This window comes from Cyprinodon variegatus, unplaced genomic scaffold, assembly GCF_000732505.1.
Source record: "Cyprinodon variegatus isolate N-32 unplaced genomic scaffold, C_variegatus-1.0 Scaffold124, whole genome shotgun sequence".
NCBI lineage: Eukaryota > Metazoa > Chordata > Actinopteri > Cyprinodontiformes > Cyprinodontidae > Cyprinodon > Cyprinodon variegatus.
This window is the reverse complement of record NW_015150577.1, coordinates 696,237-712,721: the sequence shown is the minus strand read 5'-3', so window position 1 is coordinate 712,721 and position 16,485 is coordinate 696,237. Positions and strand designations below refer to the sequence as shown.

The 16,485-nt window shown below is 38.0% G+C and overlaps 1 protein-coding gene across 2 annotated transcripts in view; it reads right to left on the bottom strand.

The window, feature by feature from the left end:
• The window catches only part of rassf7 (Ras association (RalGDS/AF-6) domain family (N-terminal) member 7), a 37,405-nt gene extending 21,190 nt beyond the window's left edge, over nucleotides 1-16,215 (bottom strand). The window contains exon 1 of one of the 2 annotated variants that reach the window (XM_015375737.1): nucleotides 16,088-16,215. The gene's annotated coding sequence lies outside the window, so the exon portion shown is untranslated. Of the gene's footprint in view, nucleotides 1-7,238; nucleotides 7,539-16,087 lie in introns of those variants that run through there. The other variant, XM_015375736.1, reaches the window with a different exon arrangement.
• Between the last annotated feature and the right edge of the window lie 270 nt (nucleotides 16,216-16,485).

Genomic DNA, 16,485 nt, shown 5'->3' with positions numbered 1-16,485 from the left:
GAAACCTCTTGCAGAAACCTTAGCTGTCATCATTTATTTATACAAGAAGCAAAGGTGATGCACCAAAATATTTTAGTTGACCAACGAAACTTTGAAGTAAGACAGGACAAACTTCATGATCAGGTTTACTGTGCTTCGACTCAGCCAACTATATCCAGGCCATGTCCAAGAAAATCATGTGAACGTTTTTGGCCCAATTGCCTTCATCAAAGCATGAACTATGAATTTATCTTATAATCAGAAAATGCTAGGTCATTGGTTTACAAAGGTCAAAGTTTATTAAACTTCCACAGCTCCTTGAACATTATCAATTTAGTTAAAATAGGTTTACTATTTTAAGACAAAGCTTCCTTAAGCTTCCTTTGATGTCTTATATAAGAATTTTGATTTATTAGTTTAGTATCACTGAACATCAGCATTCGCTGCAGCATGTGTACATTTACCATAACTAAGGTGATTTCCAAAAAGCTACCAGCAAATCATGGCTTAAAATAAGATGATTTTTGCTGAAGTCAAAAAGAAGCGCCAGAACTTCTTCATTGATTTAACAAGATGCCTCATGACTGGCTCAAGCTGGTTAAAAACTACTTGTATTACAAAAGTAGAACAAACAAATGTTGAAGGTACAAAATTATCAGCACTGACTACCATCTTGCTCTAAGTTGTCTAAATGTCACTCAGTAATCCCATAAATGTCCTTTTTCATTTTAAATTACTTAAGCTTGAAATAAACCCTTCCATTGCTAGGAGATATGCCACAAGGAGAGCTGTGGTTAGCATGACCTGGTAGAGCCAAGTTAAAGGTATAGTGAAATATGTTCTTTTTCAGGGTGGATCATCAAAATACTGTAAGTGGTCCTCCTAATTGTCAATCATTCTCCCAGCTCTTCTTTGAAAATGGCCGATGCTCGTAAGAGAAAATGTGACGTGTATGAGAAGAAAAGAAAGGCATACAGTAGATAAAGAGAAAAATGGGCTTTCTGGATCATCTCGCTTATGAGATTTTGGTCTAAACATTAAGTCTAAGCTGTTCAAAAAGATGATGTATGTATTTCAAATAAATTACAATTACTAACCACTACAAATATTTAATGTAATCCATCTGGAACCTTTCTGATAACCATTGCTGTTCTGAAGACCAGCCTTCAATGTACTCTATTAAAACACAAAGGGTGGAGTCTTTGTGTTTCAAGTGGTTCATGAGGCTCGGGTGGGCCTTTTTAATAGTGTCAGATTTATAGCTTGATGGGTGGGTGTCATACATGTCTCCATTTCCCTGTCATTACTCTGAGGAGTAACGATCACAAGTATTAGAGCTGTGGGTTAGAGGATATCCGAAGAGTCAAGATGAGTAAGGAGAGGGTGGGAGGGCATGCAGCAGATTTATGGAGCCCTCTGAGCGTCTTTGGAACAATGATAGTATATCTGTGTGAGATTTGCTCTTAGCTCTGGAGAGATGCCATCTGTAACGCTCACGCATAATCACCGAGGCAACTTTGGCATGGATACCAAGCATGTACGTGCTGATGAGGATGCTGTTGCTGAGTTTGCTTGAGAGACATAAGTTGGCTGCCGCTTGGGAATGACAATGTGGGGAGAGGCAGGGGAGGGGACGAGACAGCATAAAGATGACTCTAGCTGAGTTATATCAAAATCACACCGACCACATTTCATCCAAGCTTTCCCCAGGGAACTTGGTAAACCTGCGTCCTGGGAAAGATCCCAAGTTTGAATTACGAGGCATTTAAAACCTCAAAGATGAGGGTAATCTGACACTGAGAAAAAGACTTATCTGTTTATCTCTATGGATGACAAGCAGTGTCTGCTTTTGTCTCTGACGGTATATAGTCTAAACTGTACACATTAAAAAGATGAGTTTGTATGTTAGTGTTTGCATGTAAACTAACAAGGTACTTCTGTAAGCTATACAAACATGCGAAACCTTTAAAATATTCTTCTCATAAAACTCTACACAGCTCTTTGAGCCATAGTTCTGGCTTTCCTGACCTCATCCAATGTTTTATTTCAAACTTTGGTTAAGAGATAAGAATAATGTGGATTTTTCTATATACTCCTTTTAGCACGAAACAGTTGGAGTATGAAAACTAAGTAAATAACCTATTTGATGTCATCTTACAAGGATCCCAGTGATACTCTCTAAAGATCTGCCACAGTCAAGAAACAAATGTTGCTTTTCTGCTTAGGACAAAAGGGACAAGATCGTGTTATATATTTGAAAATCCTTCTGCAAATACCTTGTTGTTTTTTCACAAGGCTATTAAGCCGTGAGAAACCCATAGCAGCTGATGCCTACTTAAGACCTGAAGTACATTCTGTCTCAGACTGCCAAGTTAAACTAAAAAAGGGATTTTAATTTAAATGGTAAACAGGGGTAACCTTCAGGTCATTAGATGATAGGCCTGATTAAATATCCAGATCCGTTTTATAAAATGTTAGTTTTTGTAGTGTCGATAATGGGTGTATGAATTTCAGAGAAAAATAATGCTTCTGCTTCATGTCAGTAGCAATGACCCGATCAGAGTACACTTGCTTTATCTGTGAGTCACTTGATCAAACACATCTACTTTCACTGACAGGTTTGCTGTAAAGCCTTTCGGCGTGAGCGATGGGTCTGTCAGATCCACCTGCCTGTCTGTTCTACTACCAGCTGATTGAGTGTGTCTGTGCCCTGGGTCAGACTTTTTTCTTCTTTGTCCTTCCTTTTGGCATCTTGACCCGCCTCGCCGCCCTTTCCTGCCCCTGTCCGTGTCTTTTTTCGCTGAGGCGCCATCTTATTTACTGCCCAGAGAGCTCTGTGTGCTGAGTGTCAACACAGTATGGCTTCCTGGGGCAGAGGAGCAACCTGCTGCTTGCTAACACACAAATTTCCAACTCAGAGTCACATGAGTATCCCGGGAGGCTGAGGTGTGTTTACCTTCGCAACAATAACTATACGTGCGCAATTAGGAGTCATGGAGAGCGGGACAAAACAGAAGTAGGCAATCAACACTGTGTAGTAGGAGCCTGCCAGTGTCGCACAAAGTTAGAAAACGCTCTGATGTCACAGAGAGGTACAATAGAAGGCCAGTGGACGTTCACACTGACAGAACATGACAGTATTCACTCAGGTGAACTTTACAGTTAGTTGGGTTTGACTGGGAACATGGCCCCCGGTGGAAAAACTGCAAGACAATTCCAACAGCAGCTTCCTGTGACCTTTGACATGAACATGTAGGTAAAACGAGGCAAGATTCAAGCTCTGGGTACAGCGCCTTGTAAAACTATTTATACGCCTCAAACATGTTACCAGCAAAGATGCTTTTCTTTTTTATCACCCACTTATCTTCTCTCTCATACCCCTGAATATTACCCAGTGCAACAAACTGCCCGCAGAACATACATGATTATTAAATCTAGCTGTCTGTGATTTAATAATTGAATAAATCCAACTGGTCTGTGAAGGCTTTAAAGGTTTGCAATTGGTGAACACATGACGTCCTAAAGGACACAGTTTGAGATATACCAATTGTTTAAAATACACTGTTTCTAATAACCACACAAAATCTTTATCAAATGCAGTAAATTGGCCCCTTTTCAATATTACTCCTCCAAAAAGGTGAAAGCAGAAACAGAATAATGCCAAGCATAATTAAAAGAAACTTCAAGTTAATGTGCTACGCGGAGGTTTTCAGTAGCGCAGGTCTGAGGATAAAAAAAAAAAAAAAAAACAGAACTGGAGTGAAATTCCTTCAGTAAATCCCCTCCTTCCTCTCAGTAATTACAGACTCCCTGGTGACAAACTACAGGTCTGCTGTGTTTGTTTTTGCCTTCTTGGATAAAACAGGTGAAGAAATGCCTATGTATTCTGGGCAGGATGCCAGTCTCTTTCTGGTTCTGCTAGCTAACCAATATTTAACTCGATGCTACAAAAACACTAAGGGAAATGCCCAAAAGAATTGTCCCATTTGACAGAACTGTTTGTATTCAAACTCCTTTGTATGCCTATCAATTTTAAACCTTACACCATCCCATGAAAAAGACTTTTCTGCCCTAAAAAAATTGCATGGGCCAAAATTTCTCAATTGTAAACTTCATTTGGATGATTTATTTTGAGAAGTACCAAAGATTTGATGTATTGAACATCGGATTTACTTTGGTTTGAAAGAGGAGGCGGGATGTGAGGGATGAGAATTTGATGCAAGGAGGACCGGATCAATCTTTTATCACTGCAGTGTGCTTTCATCCCTAATGGATCCGGCATGAGCAGAGAGCGGCGCTGCTTTCCATCACATTGCACAGGCAGGGGAAGGGCACCGAGAAAGTACGAGAGCAGGAAAGGTAAAGACGGCAAAGAAGAAAAGCGATGGGACCCGCCTTCTCAAATATATATTGGAAGCTTCATCTTTTTCCATCTGGTCATAGTGTTTCTCCTGCAGAGCATCTGCAGGAGGAAGGAAACACGGCTGATAAGAATGGCAAGAAATTAAATCACCTCTCAGCTTGAAGAGTGATTCAGAAAGTTCCCATCAACACTCCCAAAAGATAACTCGCTGAGTTCAGGCAGACCTGCTTTCTCTGCCATCCGAGCTGAGTGACGGACAGACGCACCGACAGAGATAGAGACTGCTCTGGAAAAAGAGGGAGTCCATCTGCGTATTCAAGCATTAAAGGAGCATTAAAAATAACACAGGAAAGAACAAGGTAGGAGCTCTCTCAGAGGACGTTCTGTTCTCTTCATGCTAAACAGCCTAATTCATGCTATGGGAAAGAACAAGTATCGAACCAGTGAGGTGGACATCAAGGGAGAGGAGCAGAGAGAAGAGACATACAAACTAAACAAGACTTGGAGAAAAAAAAAATGTAAAAGTTTTATGGTGTTTTCAGCTGTTGACGACTTCACAGTTATCAACCTGCAGGTTTATCGCTTTAGTTGAACTGCTTATGGCGTTGCTAAATAAGAGAGAGGGTATTACATCATCATGTCCCTGTTTTTTGTTATCAAAGAAGCAGGAACACATGGTGCCTCTAATCAAAAACAGAAAAAACTCCTGCTCTTTCAGTTCGTTCAGTTTATTGTAACTAAGAGGAACAAAAATACTTCCAAAGCTAGGAACTTTCGCTGAGAGAAAAAGGCTCAGTTAGGTACTTTCATAATAAGTGAGGTGTTTTAAAATAAAGCCAGGAGAAGCACAGATATTTAACTGAATTGTAAGTAAACAACAAATAAGAGAAAACAAGAATTTCAGTAAGTAAGATAAAGTTAGAACAGAGTATAACAAAGTTACTTTTACTGATCTTTTTGAGATATCGACCTCTGCCAGTAGTCATGCTGAATCTTAAAATGTTTTGAAATCTTCAATGCTAATGATTAGAGATAGATTAATACAGTTTTTGTTAAGGCCAATGCTGGTTATTTAGACATCACACCCCCACTAGGACTGTTCTCCCTGCTGGCCCTGGGAAGAGGCTTTGCAGCATTTGCTGCAGGACCAGCAGGTTCTGCAACAGCTTTTTCCTCACATCCATCAGACTGTTGAACTCTAAACTGGACTCTGATCACACTTGCAACACTATTTGGCACCACCAATGTGGCTGACAACTTTTAGAATAATTTTAAATAGGACATAACTGAATGTCTACTGCATTTTGGGTTCAGTGCTGAACCTTTCTGTGTTAATGCCCTTTTGCACCATTATTTTTTTTAACTGGTTTTCCTTTTCTCCTACACTGTTTACATCCTGATCACTGCTGCACTGGTAATCTTTATTTTATTGTTGTAAGCTGCTCATTTCACTGTTATAAGGTGTAATTTCCTTTTCTATACTCTGAGTGGGTACAAAATGACAATAAAGTTTGTCTAAGTCTAAGTTTAACAGATTTGACATGCACTGCTTTTTTGGGCCAATTTCTGAAGCCAATGTTTCTTTTTCTTCCTCCATTTAAAACTGACACAAAATAAGAAATTTCAAATGCTGTTTCATTCAATCCAAATTTTTAATATGTGTTTGCTGTAATATTCTAATTTCAAATGGCTTGTTTTTATTTGCTTTAAGCATAAATGATAAAGGCTTCAAACCATCACTCTACTGGTAATTTATCTGTATAATGTTTTCTTAAATTAGTTACCAAATTAATTGAAGTTTTCATTCATAATCTCATTAACTTAATATGACTAATTAATAAATTATTTTCACAGCTGAAAAGTAAGAAAAAATATTCATAAGCCTATTTATATATGTTATATTTCTTTAGGAAAAGTTAAAACTTTAATATTGAAAATTTAACACAAGTCTTATTAGTACATCTGCACTCGGAAAAGAAAAAGAAAAGTTTAAACCCAAACTTATCAGGAATTCATAAGATGCATGTTTCGGTGCTCCTTAAGTTTGACTTTGTAAAGTTAATACTCAAATATGCATATTGGAAATAATTAAATAACAAAAGTTATCTGAAGAAATGCACTTAGGGGTATTCTTTAGTCATTTCCCTCCATACTAACATTTATTATCCTGGCATTATCTATCTGGAAACGGGTTAGGAACAAGAACAATATTGAGATAAGACAAGGTATCTTTATTTAACTCCCACAGTTTGTTGGGGGGAAAAATAATTACCCCATGGGAGAGTGCTGCTGGGGTTCCAATCGATGGCCTTGATTGGATAACAACTGCAGCCTGCTAATGAGCTCCACTGACTGACACGTAGCATGCAGGGAATTTTTAAACAAGATCTTAAGCCATGCATATAAGCAAGCCGGTCTTTAAACAGCATGGAGTGAAGTGATTTGATGCATTGAATTTGCATATTGTTGGCATTTGGCAACCTGCAGATACAATCTCCCCATGTCTTTAAAGGTAATTTTCAACATGAATAAAGGCTTAGAAACTCTGGATATTGAATAAATTAAAAAAATAAAGATTTACATAGAGTTAAGTTTCAACCCAAACAGGTTTGAGTTCTTTTGTTGTTCACCAGAGCACTTGGGTGGCGGGTCTAGCTTCAACAGGTGCGTACATGTAAAGACACGGTTCAACTTGGCAAAGACACAAAACAAAATCATCTTTGTCTCTCTGCTCATCACAAAAAACACGTGCAGTAAGTTCAACTCATTTATGATCATTTTTCTACCCATTTCTATGCAGACATGCTGTCAGATCAGCTGATTTCAGAGAAAGTTATTTTTTTTAACACAGCCCATTCCCAGAAACTTTCAAACACCAAGAATCCCCCACACTTACCTTCCTACTCTTTAGAGCTTTAAACTCCCAGTCTGCCTTTATTCTCTCCCTCCTTCTTACTCTGTTGGGGAAATCCTTCCCTTCTCACCAGGCAGCTGTTCAGCTGGAGAGTGAGGAAGCCTGCCAGTGAGTTTACGTCTGTGAGGAAGCATGAGATTCTAGCAGAGGACAGTCAGATGGGGATGTAGATGGAGTCACTGCTTCTCCGTTTCTGTCCGGCTTGCTGCCTCAGGAATGCACTTCTTTCTGGATGTCCTCACCACAGAGGTCTGCCTGACTGCTTCTCTCTGTCTGCACTGCTCCTCCTCCCTCTGTGTCTCTCACCCACACAGAAACACACCCTCTCTTCCCTCTCTCTCCCGGTCTCTCCACCCTCTTTTTGTATGTGCTCTGCCTGATCAGATACCTTTCCTTCTTTCAGGGATTTGAAAGCCCAGTTTCTTCTTGCCAGTATCAGTTTCCTTACCTTTTCTTTTTCTATTCAATCTGTCCCATTCAGACAGGGGTCTGCTTACAGAAAACCCAAAAAACTGAAAACCCCCGGCACAGGTTTACACATCTACCTCTAATATTTGTACGGTCAATAATGTTGCATCCATGTTCCACCCTCCAGTTACATAATCAGCTGATGATAACACAAATGAGCCTGTCAGGTGATTCTCTCTTCCTTTTCCTGGAGTGAGGTCATATTCCAAGCGGCCAGGTAGAACAGGAGAGAGTTTTCATTTGAGTATTTGAGCTGGACAACGCCCTTAGAAAAAGAAGGGACACTTAATCTGCTGCACTTAAACCTGACCACTCAGATGCAGAGAGAAGTGCCTTTAAAAGAAGGCAAAGGTGAGACAGAAAAAAAAAACAAGTAGAAAATGTTTAACAACTTTTTCAAAGAAATTCCTGGACTTCAGCCCTGTGCTCACTTCCCCCTCCCATTCACAGACACACATGCAGAGCTGAGTAATGCATGACCAATGCGCTGGGCAGATTGTGCGCGGAGCCTCTCATTGGCTCTTTGTGAACATCTCTCTAAGCAAGGCAGGGATAGTTTACTTGTACAGAACCATTTACATGCAGGGTAAATCAAATAATATTATATAAAGATCAAAGCAACATAAGGAAGGAAAAAATAGTCTTCTTAAATCTTACACTCAAATAAAACCCAGTTCATTTACCCTAAAAAACATTAAACTAATTATTATTCCAAATGGTAATCTGCAAAATTGAGAAAGCCTTTACATTTTAAACTGCAATTTAAAGTGGTTTTGAAAACACCTAATAAATGTAGATAAGCATATAAAGCTTTTATCAGCTTGAAAGTATTCAAAGTATTCTTTAGCCTGTCATGTGTATAAAACAAAGATTTTAAACGTGTTTAAAAGTTATTACAATGTTCATTAAGTACAGCTCAACAAATAAAGTTTTTCAAGCATTGCAAGTCAAAGGATTTATATTCTTGCTTCAAAAATAAATATGATGCAAACCTTCTTTTATACTGGTCACTGTTAATTTGCCATTTTGTAGTTTTGCCGCTTTTGTCTGTTGGTTTTAAGTTTTTACATCTGTAAAAGAGCTACCTCTCATAAGATGTTTTGTTACAGACATACATCAGTTACCTGTTTGTCATCTAGCTGCAGCATGTATACATGCAAATCATAGTTTGGACAATTCTTCAGTAATGGACACAGCTGACAAACTCTGGCTTCTTTATGCAGACGAGCTTTGAAATTTACTCTTTAAGGTGTATTTTATGTATGTTTTTATAGATAAACTGAATCAAAAATATAGTCCTTATGTTAGACTTTTATTATGTAGCAAATAAATCATGACCAAATGCAAATAAGAGGAGTTTTTGTTTTAAATTTTATCCACATACCAATATAATTTGTATGAGCAAAAAGAAAGGGGCGAATTAAATAGATATAAATAAGCTGCCAAAGTGCAGAATTCAAATGTAAGGTCATGATATAAGGGATATCAATACGACATCATGTCTACTTATGTCAAATATTATTTTATACAAAATATTGATAAATGAACAAAATCTATGTCAATTTGGAAGTGCAAACTGATCTGACTATTTAGGTGCAGAACTATAAACATGAGTTAAATAATGTACTTTGAGAAATATTAGGTGACTTTAATAAAAAAAAAAGTAAACTGAACTAGGAAAAAAGAATTTTAGAGGATATTTAAACAATTTTGCCTGAATAATTGATAAAAATCAGTAAAAAAACACAACGCTACAGAGCTTGATTAGTTTAGCCAAAGGTGGAATGGTGAATTATGGCCAAAAACAATACATGCATTTTTTCCTTTTAAATCTAGATAACACATTGACAAAAGAAGGAATTTGGTCTAAACTGGTTCTCTCATTTATTTACTTGGCTTCCATTAATAAGTCACGCACATTAGAGAATAAAGAATTAGCAAGCAGTCAAATATAAATATATAAGCAATAATTATTCAGTGAATATATAACAAAAACAATCAGTAGCAAAATACTCTTTAAAACTATACACTGCATTTCAGGATCTATGCGACAACTAAGTGCCAGAAGGCCATCAAGACTAATTAGTCATTCTCCATTTTTTCTCCTCTGTCTGATGTCAGATTTATTTTCAGCAAACTAATGAGCCCAAGCAGTCGCAGCACCTGATAACCAGTGTGCACATTGCATAAAGCAGAAGTTTTCCAAAAATAAATGGCTTGCATTAATTGCATTAATTAGAAGAGCTAAATCATCCAAACAAAAGACCACTGTGAAGAACGCTGCAGCTCTAAACCAGGCTGAGTCACAGAGCCCCAATCGAGAGGCAGTTCACAGTTACGTGAATTGCTTTACCATTCTGTCTATAAAGCTGAGCTTTTGGCACGTCTAAGAGCTTTGTTGTCACACAAATCCCTTAAACAACTTTGTTGAATCATACCAGGAGGAAGAACCTCTTGAGGCAGGGTTTATACCAAAGGCCATTGTGAGAAAAATCCAAGGTGCCAAGCAGAAGTGACATTTTAACATCAGGGTATTGGGGAAGTAACTGCACTTTATGGGCCCCTGACAGGCTTATGTGATTCTGCTACGACTCATTCAGTTCATTTAGAGGGGAGCGAGAAGCATTATGATGTAGAGGATTATTGGTCCAAAGCCGCCCAGATTTTGCTGACACCTTCCAGGCATTCCTCAGGGCACCTCCCACTGCTGCAACCCCCCCACCACCACACACACACACACACACACACTCAGCAAACCCTCCCCTGTCAATCTCCTGATATCTTTCCTCTTTCTGTGGGACTAAAATTCTTCCCCTCCTCCAACCCTCCCATTGCATTAAGGAAAGAAGCTAGAGAACAACAAAATGATCTATATCTATTATATTTATTTATCACCTATATAATTCACAAAATTAAACAGACAATTCTCTCTTTAGACTTAAATTACAATATGTTAGGTAGATGATCGCTAACAAAACTGTCTAAAAGTCGTTATTCAATAGTAACCCAGTACATGCGTAAGAAAAAAAGGCTCTTGGAAATAGAAATGGTCTGCTTGAGTATGAGAGTGATGAATGAAACATAAAAGGGGGGAACATGCTGATTGTGTCTCTGTTCGTTATTATTCACCATGCCTGAAAAGCATTAAGTTTACCTAAAGGATCCTCCCTTTCTCTACAGCTGACCCAGTTTATATTTCTTTCAATTCGTTCCATCTTTCAAGATAAACAACTTCAACATGTGGGCATTAAGCAATAAAAGGCTAAAACGAGGCCAGTGAACAAAGCTAAAACTGGAAACAGCCGCTCTATTCTGAAAAGCATTTCAAAACTTTTGTTGACTTCGGTTTTCAAGCTACAAAAGGTTTTACCAAACAAGCCTAAATAAAGCTCTGACGTGTCATTATGGTCAAACCAAAGCTATTACTTTAGACATTTGGCTGTGTCATGTATATCATTATGACAGGGTAGTGTTTACCACAGCAAGGCATGAGCTACATTGAGGACTAATGGAGACTTTTTCCTTTCCAAAGAGTAGCATTATGATTTTACTTCACCAATAACAAATTGTTTGATGATTATTTACATGACTTTGAACATCTTTATACTTATACAACTTTTTTTTTACATTTTGTCATATCACAACCAAAGCCTTCCACATATATTCTATTGGGATTTGATGAGATTACACAAAAAATTGAAGTAGCCTGAGAAGGACATTATTTTTTTAGTTCTTTAACAATATAAAAAACTCATAAAAAGTGTGGATGCATATGCATCTAACCTTTTTTTTACATGTGGAGGCAATACTGTAACTGGAATTGCAGCTTAAATGTATTTCCACATTGTTCTACATGTATTTAAAACACAATATTTTCCCCATCACCTGTTCTCAGAACCAGCCCAGATTGGACTCAAACAGAGAAGCCATTATTCAAAAAACCTGCTATTGCTTGTTTAAAGGGTATAGTTTAAAGAAAACAAAGTAAATATGGTCTTTTATTGTTTTTTTTTAAGTGAATAGGTTAGAAGTAACCATCTTTGGATAAAACATGTATTAATTCAACCTTTTTCATCCATTTTATCCAAGTCAGTGCTTTATCATTTCACCCTGCAAAGGTGAAAGCCACTTGGTTTGAGAATTCAGCGTCTCTTGAGATAACAGTGCGCCATTAGTGTCACACTGTGCCGCCCTGTGGTGGTGCTATCTGTAAATGGAAAAAGGATAAAATAGGTCTAAGCCTGAAAGCTGGGACTTTCAGAGACTTCCAATTTTTTAGCCAAAGTTGTGACATTGATGACAGGTCCTAGAGTGCCTTTCACATCTTATGGCATTTCTCAAACAAACAAACAAAAGGGAGATGAGTCAATAAAATTGCCAAAAGCGTCTTAAAACAATTCTCATGTCCAAGCACAGGCTTTATCAGAACAAAGAGGATGACACAAACAGCAATCTTTATCTGAACTAATAGTGTGTCCACTGGAAACGAGCAAAACAAAGACATGAAACATGACTTAGGACCTACAAAGTGGACCTGATAAACGATGATTGGTGACATGAATGAAGAACTAGAGAAGTAGGCCTCTCCTTGGAAAGGAAATCCTGCTTTATGATGAGAGCTTTAAGGTGGGTTAAGGGGTCAAATGTGAGAGGTAAAAAAAACAGCAATGCAAGCCCACCCTGGACACACTCACTAACACTCACCCAGACGTTTCGTCTCCACCAAAATCTGCTGCTTCTACTTTGTTGCCCAACATATCTTTGTAGAGCCTTCATTTTCTGTATTCATCCTCCCTGTCCACTGCTCTCCTTCCACTCTTTAACACTGTTTACCAACTAATCTGTTCCAGGTTTGTGCCGAGTGTCTATGGGACAGAACAATCAATCCAATGTAAACACCTGCAAGAACAACAGCCTTTAAAAGCTTTCACTGCAGCAGGCCTGTCATCTCTTTCCTCCAGTGGCTTTACTGGATCAAAGCAAAGCTGGAGCTGTGTCACAGCTAGCACGTCTTTTGTACTTACACTCATGCACTCTTAGCACACACAAAAACAGGAAAATTGAGTGCTTGCACACACAAAGGTATGGCGATACTGGCACATAATAGAAATAGATCTCTTTTATCATTGCAATCTAATAACAGGCATTTTAGTTTGAAGTATTGCATGAATGCATAACCAAATTGCCAGAGTTTCAAATACAGCCACTTAAAGATGGGTTGAATTTTAACTAGGCTAGTGAGACTGCCATTATCATCTCTATTCAGGTTCAAGTGTGCTTGAGTGTGCGCTTGAGGGGGTATGCGCATGAGACTGAATTAATGACGTGTGTTTGTCGACGGATATGTCGGATTATTAATCAGCGCTTAGACAAAAGCCATATGTGTGCAAGTCAGTGCATCTCTCCCACATGTCCCTTGCATATGCTGCTCAACATTGGCATAAAACACAACCGGCAGGAATGTTAGGATTGTCGGGTCAGCAGCAGTGACATCATGGCAGGCAGTCAGAAGCAACAACAAGGCCACGGCGCCAGTTTCCACCTGGTTGCATCAGTAATACAAAACCAGGATGTGGATCAATGACAAGCTCCAGCCCTACTTACTGCTCACCCTGACTCTTTTAACGTTTAACACAAACAGTAAATTCATAACACTAAACAATTTCTGACAGTCCTATATCTTAGTTGAATTTATCTTAAAGTAAAAGGACATAGGTGAATTTCACTTACAATAACTAACTGTATGGTTATTATAAAAACAGGGAGCATACAAAAAACAATGACTCTTTCATGCATGATTAAAAAAAAGGTTTTTAAAGGTACACTGATATTGCCCTAGCATCTAGATGGCCTGATGTAAGAGTGGGTTGTAAGGGTAGAGAGCAAATGGCCAGGATAAGATTCATCTGGTTTATTGGCTTTGGTAAATTCTCTCCTGGATGAGCAGGTTTAACAGATTCTGTTATGGATTTTTGTACAAATTTAATTCCATCAGAAAGGCTATTTTTACACATATGAGCAGTTCAGATTTAAATGTTCAAGCCATGATGTGACTAATGACTAATGAACAAAGATACTGTAGATACTAGCATGAAGCTAAAGCCGGTTCAAAATGAGTAGGAGAATGATCTTCAAACTTCATTCATTTTTTTCCATTTAATTCCTGTGCATATTTATCAACTGTAAAAAGGCACAGCAGGCATACAAAACCATGGTGGAATACATTTATCCTAAGTAGCAATAACATAAAAAAATCCAACATTTTATAGGAGGTAAAAGAAGAGAAAGACTTGCCTTCCTTATGTGGCATTAAGGTAGAAGCCAGTCTGGCTGTTCGCTTGTAAGTAGGGGAGTAAAGTGCCAACAGACTGATGCAAGTCATGTCTAGCAAGTTCAAAGAAGTCTGCAGGTCATCCGATAAAGTCATCCTGAGGGAGGAGTAAGTCGCTAGAGTTGCCATAGTAACATAGCATAGCTACCACCACCTGGTTGGTTGGGACTAAACAGGGAGCTCAAAGGACGCCACTTTAGGACGGCAACTGTGCCAGAAAATCCTCTCAAAGCAACACAGTTCCCGAACAGAGGGCTCATTGTGTCCATGCCATGACGAGTGGAGCAGGGCACATGGCCAGCTGTTAAATATTTCATATAACAATAAATAAATAAATAAAGGCACTGCTCAGCTCTTTAAAACAACTAATAACTAAGACAAAATAACTATTTTGAATCCTCTATAGATTTAAAAACTGATCAGATGTCTTTCAACAGGTGCCAATGCAGCTGTTGGAAACTCCATTGGCCAAATTAAATTAAATTATAAAAGCATTAATGTATCTAAAAAAAAATCTAGAAGTAAATCTTTTTTTTTTTTTGCAAATAATTTGAGTCAAATCTATTACATTTAGCCAAGATGCTGTCAGAATAACTGAAACTAGTGTCAAGTTGTACATTTGAGGGATTATATCACATAATAATGGCTTCTGACTGAAACTGATGACAAACTGTGCACTTATCTGTTTTTCTCTGCACCCAAATTCAGTCTGTTAAGGTTAATTTGTTTAAAAAAATGTATTGTTATGACATATTAATAATAACAACTTGAAATGATACAGAAATATCTGGTTCATCCACCTTGTGTTTGTTAGGATCACTGGTTTCCTATCTCCAGTATTCATTAGAAGAGTCGTGGGTTCACCGTGAACAGGTCACCAGTGCATCGGACAACAAAGACACAAAGGACAGAAAACCATGCATGAACACACTCGATACTCTGAGCAAAGTTAGAGTGACCAATTCAGCTAATATGCAGGTTTTTGGACTGGGAGAGGAAGACATAGAACACAGAGCAACAATTTGCATAAATTTAGCAATCAGATTCAATATGGGGGCTGGGCATCAGAAAAAAATGGAAGTTCTACATATTAGACATTTATCTGCATCTCTGAGCTTAAAAATGTAACACTGCAAACTTTTCACTATTAGTTTGTAAAAACATTCTTTCTATTGCTCTAAATATTTATGCCGCAACCATCCTATGATATATGTATGTATATATATATAAAAACATGCAATCTGTGGTATTCTTAGTGAATGTCACAATAATAATATGACATACAATAAATAAACAATTACTTAAGTCTACAGTTTTCTTTTGGATTTATTGCAGGATTTGAAAGTCTGAGCTAATGAGTACCAACACATTCACAATTATAGTTGGTATCTACAACAGCCCAAGTAGTTCTATCAGATACTACTGTTCAGATAGATGATAAGATGATGGTAGATGCATAACATCAATTGTACATCCCTAAGTGGCAGCAAAAGAAAACATAGTAGAATCTGAGGTTGGAGATGCTCATAAATGCTATGTGTGATGTGTCCTGACAGCTTGAATCCTATTTCTCCACCTTTTCAGAAGTAAAATACTTTTTTTTCATAGTAAATACCTATAGTGCTTTATCCAGTTGAACTATTTAGCTGGGCCTTATAGCCATTTTTCCAAGCTGCTGGTTCTTTCATCACCTGATTATTACAGGGTTTAAAGCAGTGCTGTCATCACATCAGAGTAGCTCATTGGAAATAAAACAGGAATTTTTCAGAACAAAACTAAAAGACAAACTAGTTGCACATTTTGTCCAATATAAATTTAAGTGAAGAATGTCCATTAAGAAACACATCTGAGTGGTTTCACCGTACAAGATTAGAGATAAAACAACTAAATGATGTGGTAGCTATCACAACTGAATGAAGGATCTATTCAACTATAAATGTTTGAAACTGCTACTTGTTATTGTTCTAATACTGAAAACAACTTGAACCACATGTTCAGTAATGGAAATAAATAAAGCATTTGGGTGACTTACCTTTTCCAGTGTAATAATCTATATAAGTGTCTGTTCGATGAGAAAGGGAGAGGAATGAAAGGAGGAAGAGCGAGGCAACTCTTTTCAGATGCTACCTGATCCACCACCACAGGCTGCAGTGTCAGGGAAAGCAGCTCAGGGCAATGCAGAGGGGAGGGGGGGAGGCTGTAGGGAAAGCAAAGCGGTGTCGCCATTCCCCCCCTGTCACCCTGGAAACCAACGCTCTTTCAAAGAAAACCGTCCAATAGCAAACAGCTGCAATTGTGTTTTCGGACAAAAAGTCACATGACTGCTCAAACACCACTCCTTTTATGCACTTAGGAGAGAAAGGCAGAGAAAATATAAGAATAAAATAAATATAAAGAAGTGAAGACTTTTTGGGCCAAAGGTACATAAAG